At 35.8% G+C, this 11,399-nt stretch overlaps 2 pseudogenes; both read left to right on the top strand.

Annotated features, from left to right (window-relative positions):
- Positions 1-8,870: 8,870 nt before the first annotated feature.
- LOC149177834 (cytochrome P450 78A4 pseudogene) lies at positions 8,871-9,848 on the top strand (annotated as a pseudogene).
- LOC149177833 (cytochrome P450 78A4 pseudogene) lies at positions 8,871-10,751 on the top strand (annotated as a pseudogene).
- The last annotated feature ends 648 nt before the right edge of the window (positions 10,752-11,399 follow it).

Genomic DNA, 11,399 nt, shown 5'->3' with positions numbered 1-11,399 from the left:
TGACTAATTCTCCAACTACATTCATGTGCTTGATGAATAGTGTGTTTCATCCTTATCTGGCCAAGTTTTTCATTGTGCTCATTGATGATATATTGATATATTCTAAGAATGAGGAAGAGCATGTCGAACACTTAGCAACAATGTTGAAATTGCTAAGAGAGTGTTAGTTGCATGCAAAGCTTAGTAAATGCAATTTATTTAACACAAAAGTACATTACTTGGGACATGTTGTTTCCAAGGAAGGCATAACAATGGATTCAGAAAAGATAAGAGCGATCATGGAGTGACCCGTTCTTAGAAACATGGACGAAGTAAGATCATTTATGGATCTAGTAGGTTATTATAGGATCTTCATCTGGAACTTCTCTTGGATTACATATCCTATTACGTCACTGCAAAGGAAAGGTAAGATATTTGAATGGACCGAGGAATGTGTAGCAAGATTTGAGCAATTAAAGCAATTGTTGTCAAACACTCCAGTTCTAAAGATTTAAAATCCAGACAAGGAGTTTGCGGTGTGTACAAATGCCTGCAAGAGAGGAATTGGTGGAGTCTTAATATAGGAAGGACATGTAGTGTGTTATGAGTCACAGAATTTGAATGAGCATGAGCATAAATATTTGACTCATGATCTTGAGTTGGCAACGATTAGTCATGCATTAAAGATGTGGAGGCACTATCTTCTTGGCAGGAGGTTTATATTAATGAGCGATCACAGTGGATTGAGGTATCCGTTTCACTAACCGAATATGAATTTCAGGCAAGCTAGATGGTTGGCCATGATTAGTGAGTCTGATTTTAAGATCCGATACATTAAGGGATAGGAAAATAGGGTTGTAGATGTTCTTAGTAGGAGAGTGTAGGTGAATCATATAAGAACTATGAGTTATTATGGGACATATTTACAGGATCAGATCTCATAGGAAGGACAACAGGATGACAGGTACATGGATCTTAGGCAGAGGTTACATCATGGCACAAGTAATCAGGATGTTGACTATCATTTCACAATGGATGGTTTGGTCAGATTTAGGGACAAGATCTATGTTCTGAATGAAAGTGAGCTCAAGAAGACTATCTTGCGAGAATTCCATGCAAAACCGTACTCAGGGCACCCAAGATACCAGAAGACATTGACAACAGTGAAAACATTTTATTATTGGTTGAATCTAAAGAAGGAAGTGGCGGAGTTTGTGGCTAGATGCTTCGATCGTCAACAGGTAAAAGCAAAATGTAAGCACACAGGCGGATTACTACAGTGGATTTCGATTCTAGAGTGGAAATGGGAGGTCATTTCCATGGATTTCTTCACATGTTTTCCAAGGAAATCTAGACAATATTATTACATCATGGTAGTGGTGGACATGTTCAAATTATAATTAACGTGTAAAAATTTACATTTAGATGAAGCTTACGGAAAACTAACCTATTTATGATACAAGAGATCTCTTCACTTTGAAAATGAAATTATAAAAGCTTGATATGAATTTGTTATTTTCAGAGACAATTAACTTGGAAGGGAAATAACAATAACATTAATCTTTTATAGTTGTATTTTTTTACTATATTATAATTTGATGTAATATATAAATTTATATCATAAAACATTTATTTATTAATAATATGTTGGAAAAGTAAAAAATATAATCCTCAAAATATGTATTTGATATAAATTTTAGTTTTTATCTTTAATTATTAAATAAGAATATTTTGTAAATAATTATTAACAATTAATTTTTCAAATTTCAAATTTTTTTTGAACAAAAATATCTCTCCATATAAATATTATTAATTTTTACTGAATAAAATCCATCTTAATATTTAGAAAACAAATAAAGTAAATCATTCTCATAATAATGTTAAAATATTGTTTACACTTAATATTTATATAATTAAAATAATTTATTAAAATATTTATCAATTTAATATATTTATAAATATTATTACATTGATTTGATAATATATTATTTTATAGAATAAAATTTACTCTACAATTTCTCTTGCTTCTTAAAAATAAAGAGTGCACTCAAATCTGCGTATTCTAAAAGGAAACATAGTACATAGTGTACTATGTTGATTGTTTAGTACATAGTGTACTACAATGATTCACTAATGTATTTTTGTATATAATAAAATTTACTTTCATGTATTTTTGTATATAATAAAATTTACTCTTTTTTTTCTTAACATTGTAATAAAATTTGCTATTTCTTTCTTTTTTCAATTTTTAATATTATCTATGTATACATATTAAAAATAGAAAAGATAAAAATATTTAAAAATTAGAGAGGAAAATATATAATTAATCAAATTAATTATAATTTATTAATGAAAAGAAAATTATATAGATGATAAAATTTATTTAATCATAATTTTGTTTACTTATTATTTTTTAACTTTTAGTTTTTTCTATTCTGTCAGAAATCTAGTTGACCACGTAGTACATAGTGTACTATGTTGATTCACTAAACATAGTACATATCGTACTATATTGATTCACTAATGTGTTTTTGTATATAATAAAATTTACACCCATTTCTTAACACCCTAATAAAATTTGCCTTTTTTTTTCTTTCTTTCTTTCAATTTTTTATATGCAGTTGTCTATAATGAGACTTTTTGGAAGCCTTTCCGGTGGATTTTTCCGGTCAAAATCCGGCAGCAATTTATTGGAATCGCAAGTTTGATAGCTAGTTTCTTCACAATCAAGGCCTCCCAGAGGTTTTTCAGGGTGTTGAATCCAAATATGCAGTTAAAAAACCATTTTAACTGCAACAAATCAAGATTTAACCTCAAAAAAACCATTTTAACTGCAACAAATCAAGATTTAACCTCAATTTCTTCCGCCGGATTCCGTCATCGGAATCTCCAAAAAGTCCCATTATAGACAACTCCTTTTTATATTACCCATGTATACATATTAAAAATAGGAAAGATAAAACTATTTAAAGATTAGAAAAGAAAATATATGATTATCAAAGTAATTATAATTTATTAATGAAAAGAAAATCATATAGATGATAAAATTTATTTAATCATAATTTTGTTTAACTATTAATTTTCAGCCTTTACTTTTAGCAGTGCTTTTTCCCCTTGAAAGTCATGGAAATTCGGGCCATATTTTGAGAAAATAAGGTTTTTTGTAAATGCAAGTTACAGTGGTTGAACTTCAAAATTTTAGGTGCCCCAAACGTTTCCACGATTAAAAAAAACATGATTCAAATACTCTCTCTACAATATCTTTTTAATTTTTTTACCTGGATTCTGGGACTTCAAAATTTTAGGTGGCCCAGAGGTTTCCACGATGAAAAAACATGATTCAAACGGTGTCTCTACATGATTTCTTGAATTTTTTTACCTAGAGTAGGGGAGGAACTCCGCCTTAGTTTTTATCTCTAATTATTAATAAGAGTATTTTATAGATAATTATTAACAATTAAATTAAAAATTTCAAATTTTTTTTTTTTTTTTAATTCTGAAACAAAAATATCTCTCCTTATAAATATTATTAATTATTACTAAATAAAATCCATATTGATATTTAAAAAACAATTAAAAATAAAGCATTCTCTTAATAATACTAAAATATTGTTTACACTTAATGTTTATATAATTAAAATAATTTATTGAAATATTTATAATTTAATATATTTATAAATATTATTACATTGATTTGATAATATATTATTTTATATAATAAAATTTACTCTACCATTTCCCCTTGTTTGTAAAAATAAAGAGTGCACTCAAATCTGCACATAGTACATAGTGTAATATGTTGATTGTTTAATATAGAGTGTGCTAAATTGATTCAGTAATGTATTTTTGTGTATAATAAAATTTACTCATGTATTTGTGTATATAATAAAATTTACTCTTTTTTCTTAACGCGGTAATAAAATTTGCTATTTCTTTTTTTTCCAATTTTTAATATTACTTATGTATACATACTAAAAATAGAAAAGATAAAAAAATATTTAAAGATTAGAAAAGAAAATATATGATTAATCAAATTAATTATAATTTATTAATGAAAAGAAAAATATATACATGATAAAATTTATTTAATCATAATTTTGTTTACTTATTATTTTTCAACGTTTAGGTTTTTTCATTCTGTTAGAAATATAGTTGGCAACATAGTATATAGTGTACTATATTGATTCGCTAAACATAGTACATAGTGTACTATATCGATTCACTAATGTATTTCTGTATATAATAAAATTTACTCCCCATTTCTTAACACTTTAATAAAATTTGCTTTTTTTTTTTAACTTTTTATATATTAACCATGTATACATATTAAAAGTAGAAAAGATAAAAATATTTAGATATTAGAAAAGAAAATATATGATTAATCAAAGTAATTATAATTTATTAATGAAAAGAAGATTATATAGATGATAAAATCTATTTAATCATAATTTTGTTTAATTATTAATTTTCAACATTTACTTTTAGGGGGCTTTTTTGCCCTGAAATTCATGGAAATTCAGGCCATATTTTTAGAAAATCTGGCAAAGTTTTTTGTAAATGCAAGTTTTTTACAGTGGTTAAAGATCAAAATTTTAGGTGCCCCAAGAGTTTTTGATGGTGCTGAATCCATTTCCACCATCAAATTCAAATATTGTCTCTACAAGATTTTTTGAATTTTTTTTGTCTAGATTCTGACCACTTTTGGCCTTCCCGCGAGGAACTCCGCCTTGCTAGAATTAAAAACAAATACAACATAAAGACACACAACTTCATTAATTCAATTGCTTAATTACATCACACTTATATAGGAAAACTTATGCAACCAATTCCTAACCACTCACAACTAATTCTTGTTCAACTGCTCATAACTAATTCTGTTCAACTGCTTCATAACTAAATCTATTTCTGCATTATTTTCACATCCTCCCTTAATGGAGAAATGGATTCTCTACAATACCTAACTGACTTCTAAAAACTTCAAATTTGATTTTACCAAGGGGCTTAGTAAATATATCAGCCACATTATCCTTGGTGTTACAATATATCAATCCAATTTCATTTGACTCAATTTTCTCACGGACAAAGTGGTACTGTAACTCAACGTGTTTTGTTCTAGCATGGTAAACTGGATTATGTGCTAATTTGATAGCACTCTGATTATCACAATTGATACATGTTGCACCACTTTGCACTTCTTCAAGATCTGCAAGAATTCTTCGCAACCAAATAGCTTCACAGGTGGCATTGGTCAAAGCTTTGTACTCTGATTCTGTTGATGCTAAAGAAACAGTTGGCTGTTTCTTACTACTCCAAGATACGACTCCTGATCCAATATGAAATGCATAGCCAGAGGTAGATCGTCTGTCATCTGGATTTCCTGCCCAATCTGAATCAGAAAAACCTGTCAGTGCAACATCAGATACATCAGTATACATAATACCAAGATTCACTGTTCCCTTTAAGTATCGGAGAACTTTCTTTGCAGCAATCCAGTGATTTCCTGAAGGCTTAGCCATGAATTGACTAAGGATACTGACTGAGTATGCAATGTCTGGTCTGGTAGTGGTGAGATAGTTCAAACTTCCCACTAACTGACGATATAATGTTCCATCTGCCTCTTTCGATCCATCTTCTTTGTACAACTTTGCATTCTGTTCTAAGGGAGTTGACATAGCTTTGCAATCTGTCATATTGAACTTTTTAAGAATCTCCTTTGTATATTTGCTTTGAGTGATCAAAGTTTTACCAGGTTCTCTCCATACCTCAATTCCTAAGCAGTAATGCATTTCACCCAAATCTTTCATTTCAAAAACCTGTGACAACTGAACTTTAATTTCTTCAATTAATTTGTGAGCACTGCCTGTTATAATGAGATCATCCACATATAAAGATATTAAAGCAACATTTCCTTTTTCATCTTTCTTAAAATACAAGTTAGGATCATTTTTGCTTTTCACAAATCCATTCTGAAGAAAGAAGGTATCAATCTTTACATACCATGATCTTGGTGCCTGTTTCAAACCATACAATGCCTTTCTTAACCTGCAAACCAGATGCTCCTGTCCCTGTTTGACAAACCCTTCAGGTTGAACCAAATAAACTTCTTCCTTTAAATCACCATTGAGAAAAGCAGATTTGACATCCAATTGATGTATATTCCAATTATGTTTTGTGGCTAAGGCAATCAGTAATCTAATTGTATTCAACTTAGCTACTGGTGCAAAAGTGTCTTCATAATCAATTCCCTCCTGTTGAGCATATCCTTTTGCTACTAATCTTGCCTTAAATTTATCAATTTATCAATTGTACCATCTGCTTTAAATTTCGTTTTGTACAACCATTTGCTTCCAATTGGAACTTTATTTTCAGGAAGTTCCACTAATTCCCATGTTTGATTTTTCATAATAGAAGCATACTCATCATTCATAGCATTAATCCATGGTTCATGTTGTTTAGCCTGCTCATAATCAATTGGTTCTTCAACATTCATTATATTAGACATTAAGGCATAGTCTCTATACCTTTCAGGAGGCCGAGTCTGTCGGGACGACCTTCTTGGTGTGGGTGTTCCATCCATGATTCGTCGGCTTTGAGGTGTATCACCCCCGTGTGATGACTCACTGCTGCTAGATGTGCTCGTACTGCTGCTATCATCCTGATTCTGTACCTGTACCTGGACCTGTTCCTGTTCCTGCTTAATCAAAGTATCAAGCTTGATATGTGCATCATTAGAAATATGCCATGTATCATTCTTTGTATTACTTTTATCAGTCTGCTCATGAAACAATACATCACGACTTGCAAATAGTTTATGGGAACTTGGATCAAACAATTTATAGGCTTTCTGATCCGTACAATATCCAATGAAAATACACTTGATGGACTTGGCATCAAGTTTTCTTCTGTTAGCTTCAGGAATATGAGCAAAAGCAGTACATCCAAAGACTTTGAAATGACTCACATCAGGTTTATAACCATAAAGAACCTCAAAAGGAGTTTGAAAAACTAATTTCTTAGTGGGACATCGATTCTTCAGATAAACAGCAGTGTTAATGGCTTCTGCCCAGAAACCATTAGAGATGTTCTTACCTTGCAGCATACTACGAGCAAATTCCACCAAGGTTCTATTCCATTTTGATAGATAGCAGCTTTGTTTTTAAAAATAAAATACGGTTTGCATTAGAAGTCTCATACAAACCTTTGAGAGTGTCCCATGTCGCCTTCGAAGTTTCACAGTCCCGAATGTGAGGAATAATATTGTCCTTCACTGACATGCGTAGCAGCACCCTTGCTTTCACTTCACGCTTCTCCCAATCTTGAGTGTTAGTAGGAGGTGGAGGCTTGGTCTCGTCACCTTTGACAATCGGCCAGAGATTGTATGCCTCCAGTACCGTGATGATCTTAAATTTCCAATTTACATAGTTTTCTCCATCAAGTTTTGAAGACTCATTTAAATATGAATCTGCAAGGGGATTAGCCATTTCTCCACTAATGACCAAATTCAATCCAAAATCGCAAGCTTCTTAAACAATAATACTGCAGGCCTCACTGCCTGAGAAATTTACTAAATAAAACTCTGCTACAGACCTAGACTTGTTCAAAAACCAAACGCACAAGCGCTGCCGCTATGCGAAGGAATTATAACAGAAAAAAACTCTGCGTATTTTTTAATCTTACCCAACAGCCTCACGAATGCAACGCTTCTCAGACTTCTCGACGGTTCTCGACAGCACACCACTGCGACACTGCACCGGCCTCCTCGTCGATCATACCAAGGGTCTTCACCTCTGCACCGCTGACGCAACAGTTCACAAACCTCCACACAGTCACCAGTCCCTCACACTACGTTCAACCCTTCACGCTTCTCCACGCACACAGGTCTCTTCACGCACACTCTAATGGCAGAGTCTCACTGCCCACGAAGAGGAGAGAGGCGCAAACTAAAGAGAGCTCTGATACCAAATTAAAAACAAATACAACATAAAGACACACAACTTCATTAATTCAATTGCTTAATTACATCACACTTATATAGGAAAACTTATGCAACCAATTCCTAACCACTCACAACTAATTCTTGTTCAACTGCTCATAACTAATTCTGTTCAACTGCTTCATAACTAAATCCACTCACAACTAATTCTGTTCAACTGCTTCATAACTAAATCCACTCACAACTAATTCTTGTTCAACTGCTCATAACTAATTCTGTTCAACTGCTTCATAACTAAATCTATTTCTGCATTATTTTCACAGCTAGACACTCAATGTTTTTTTCATTCGGTAAGAAATCTAGTTAGCATTTACGGAAAAAATAAATTTGAACTTTGTAATCTATGCAATTCAAATACCCCAGAAATTTAAAAGTACAAGATTCGTTTAAGCATACCACAATTTCAATTTCGTACCGGCAATTATTTTGTGTCTGAATCTAATGTTTTTGTTTTCCAAAATTTGCCAGTGAGTTTTTGAATTGTTTTTTTTAATGTTAGCAATAGGGTCAAGGCCATAGAAAAAATGAAAAAACCGCTGAGACATTCAAAATCCATCCTAAAAACTCAAATCACCAAAATCTTCCCAAAACTGAACCAATTGCATTAACCAAGTTAATGTGCGTCCACTTCGAATTCCAATGGATGAATGGTATCGACTTAATAAATGTTTGAACCAAGTGCATGTGCGTCCACTTCGAATTCCAACGGATGAATGGTATCGACTTAATAAATGTTTCGGGATCTGCCTTTTACGGTTACCGGCTTTTACCTCTCTTCCCGTGGAATCGAACCCTTGGAGCTATAAATCCGCTTCAACCCCTCCACATTCTATGCGCTCATATCTCTCTCTGGCTTCTTGCTGCTGCTTAGTTTTTGTATTTGCCATCCATTTCTGAGATGGAGAATCGCGGGAGCTCTGCAGGAGGCGGGTGGTGGCTCTATTTCCTCCTCTTTAGAAATGGTTGCAGTCGTTTGTCGTTGGACTCCGACGATGTTTGTGGGTGGCGTCAGTGGCATCTTTATATTGCACTGCTTATTGCTGCTGTATCTGCTGTTTTGGCCTCCTGGTTGATCCCGGGAGGCTGTGCGTGGGCGGGGAGACGCAGGAGGTCGGGCGGCGTACCCATTCCTGGTCCCAAAGGATGGCCCATCATCGGAAGTCTGCTAGACATGAGCATCGGTCTTGCTCACCGCAAGCTCGAATATCTGGCTCATCTTCATGGCGCCAGGAAGCTTATGGCCTTTAGCTTAGGCTCCACGCCCGCCGTTATTACATCGGATCCTGAAGTGGCCCGGGAGCTGCTCAACTCTCCTCATTTCGCCAACAGACCCCTCAAGCAATCTGCGCAGCAGTTATTGTTTGGGCGGGCCATTGGCTTTGCGCCCAATGGGGACTACTGGAGGCTGCTCAGGAGAATTTCTTCCGCGCATCTTTTCGCTCCGCGCAGAATCGCTGCTCACGAGCCTGGTCGCCAGGCCGATGCTCTCGGAATGCTTCTTGATATTCAGAAGGAATGTCAGTCCAGCGGTGTTGTTAGGGTTCGACGACACCTGCAAGGAGCTGCGCTGAACAATATCATGGGCAGCGTGTTTGGAAGGAGGTTCGATATGTCATGTACTTCCACTTGTGAAGAAGTGAAGGAGGTGCGGGAGATGGTGGATGAGGGTTTCGAGCTGTTGGGAGCGTTCAACTGGGCGGATCATCTACCATGGCTGCGACCGCTGGACCCTCTTCGAATCCATGCTCGTTGCGCCCGCCTTGTGCCGCGTGTGAGAGCTTTCGTTAGAAATATCATCGAAGAGCACCGACGTGCAGAGCGGAAGAGCGAAACGGGTGATCAATCCTGCTGTCGTTGCATGGAGAAGATAAGCTAGATGAGGAGGATATGATCGCTGTTCTCTGGGTCCGTACTATTAGTTTTTTCACACTCTCATCTTCTATGTATCTCTGTGTTTTAGTTTAGTTTTTTCACCACACTCTCATCTGATCTATCTCTCCGTATTTTAGTTTAGTTTAGTTTTTTCACACCGAAACTTATGAATGAGGTGAGTTTGCTTGCCCTTGCCTTTGGGGAGGGGCATTCACTAAGTTTGGTTCTAATTTATGTAATGTTATGTATGCAGGAGATGATTTTTCGTGGCACAGACACGACGGCTCTGCTGACGGAGTGGGCCATGGCAGAACTGGTGCTGAATCCAGATGCCCAGAAGAAAGCTCAGGCAGAGTTGGACGCTGTAGTGGGGCGAGACCGCAGCGTGAATGATTCGGATATCCCTAAGCTGCCGTACCTCCAAGCTGTGGTAAAGGAAGCGCTGCGAATGCATCCGCCTGGACCGCTGCTATCATGGGCGCGGCTCTCGACTGAAGATGTCAACATCAACGGAATGTGTGTTCCGGCGGGCACGACGGCCATGGTGAATATGTGGGCGATTACTCACGACCCCAACATTTGGGAATCACCTCATGAGTTCCGTCCGGAGAGGTTTGTGGTGTCGGAAGGCGGGGAAGACGTGGATGTGAGGGGTAACGATCTGAGGCTTGCTCCTTTTGGTGCTGGTCGTCGTGTGTGCCCGGGGAAGGCTCTGGGCCTTGCCACTGTTAACCTCTGGGTGGCCAAGTTGCTCCATCATTTTGAATGGCTTCCTCATGCTGAACATCCGGTTGATCTGTCCGAGGTCCTGAAGCTGTCATGCGAAATGGCTCATCCTCTTCATTCTGTTCCCGTCATGCGGGTGCCTTTCGCTTTCATTAAATCCTCTGTCCCTGTCTCTGTCTAGTCAATTACACCTACACCTCACCTCACCTCACCTCATGTTCTGTTTGTCAGTATTACTAGGCTCTGTATTTCGATTGCAAGTGGTACACTCTCTGACCCATGCTTCGTCACAAGAAGAAGAGATTGAGATTGTGTGTTTTTGAACAACGATGGATAGAACAACGATGGTGATTTTGATTTGGAATTATTGTAAGCTGTGTGTGTGTATGCTGCACATTAAGGTTAGGTTATCCGACGTGTGAGCATATTTCGACAATAAAGATGATGAGTTACCACCCATATCAATCTTGTCTTGCCGCTATTACTATGTTAAATAATTTCATGCCTTTGTCCGATCCATGCAGAATCCTGTTAGCTTATTATTTTCTTTTCGTTTCGATGGGTGAAGAGGTCCATCCAGATTGCAAAACCTAAGACAAGAGATCTATAAAATCTAAAACTACAATATAAGCATTGTAGCTACCCGGTTTCAGAGGAAAATTATGCTTTAAAACCATGGAAAAATACATACGCTTACGCTTTCCCAAGAATCATGCAACTTCTTATAGCAGCACGCATTTCATTTTCAGTCGTTTTTCTCTGCCATATTTTGTTTCGGTGATTGCCTTTGTAATCTGTATGGTCTCGTCGTCGGAGGATCTGTTGCAGT

The sequence above is a fragment of the Pinus tabuliformis genome, chromosome 4_1, assembly GCF_031772625.1.
Source record: "Pinus tabuliformis cultivar Carrire ecotype Pingquan chromosome 4_1, CPIR1, whole genome shotgun sequence".
NCBI classification, from domain to species: domain Eukaryota; kingdom Viridiplantae; phylum Streptophyta; class Pinopsida; order Pinales; family Pinaceae; genus Pinus; species Pinus tabuliformis.
This window is presented reverse-complemented; position numbering and strand designations above follow the sequence as displayed.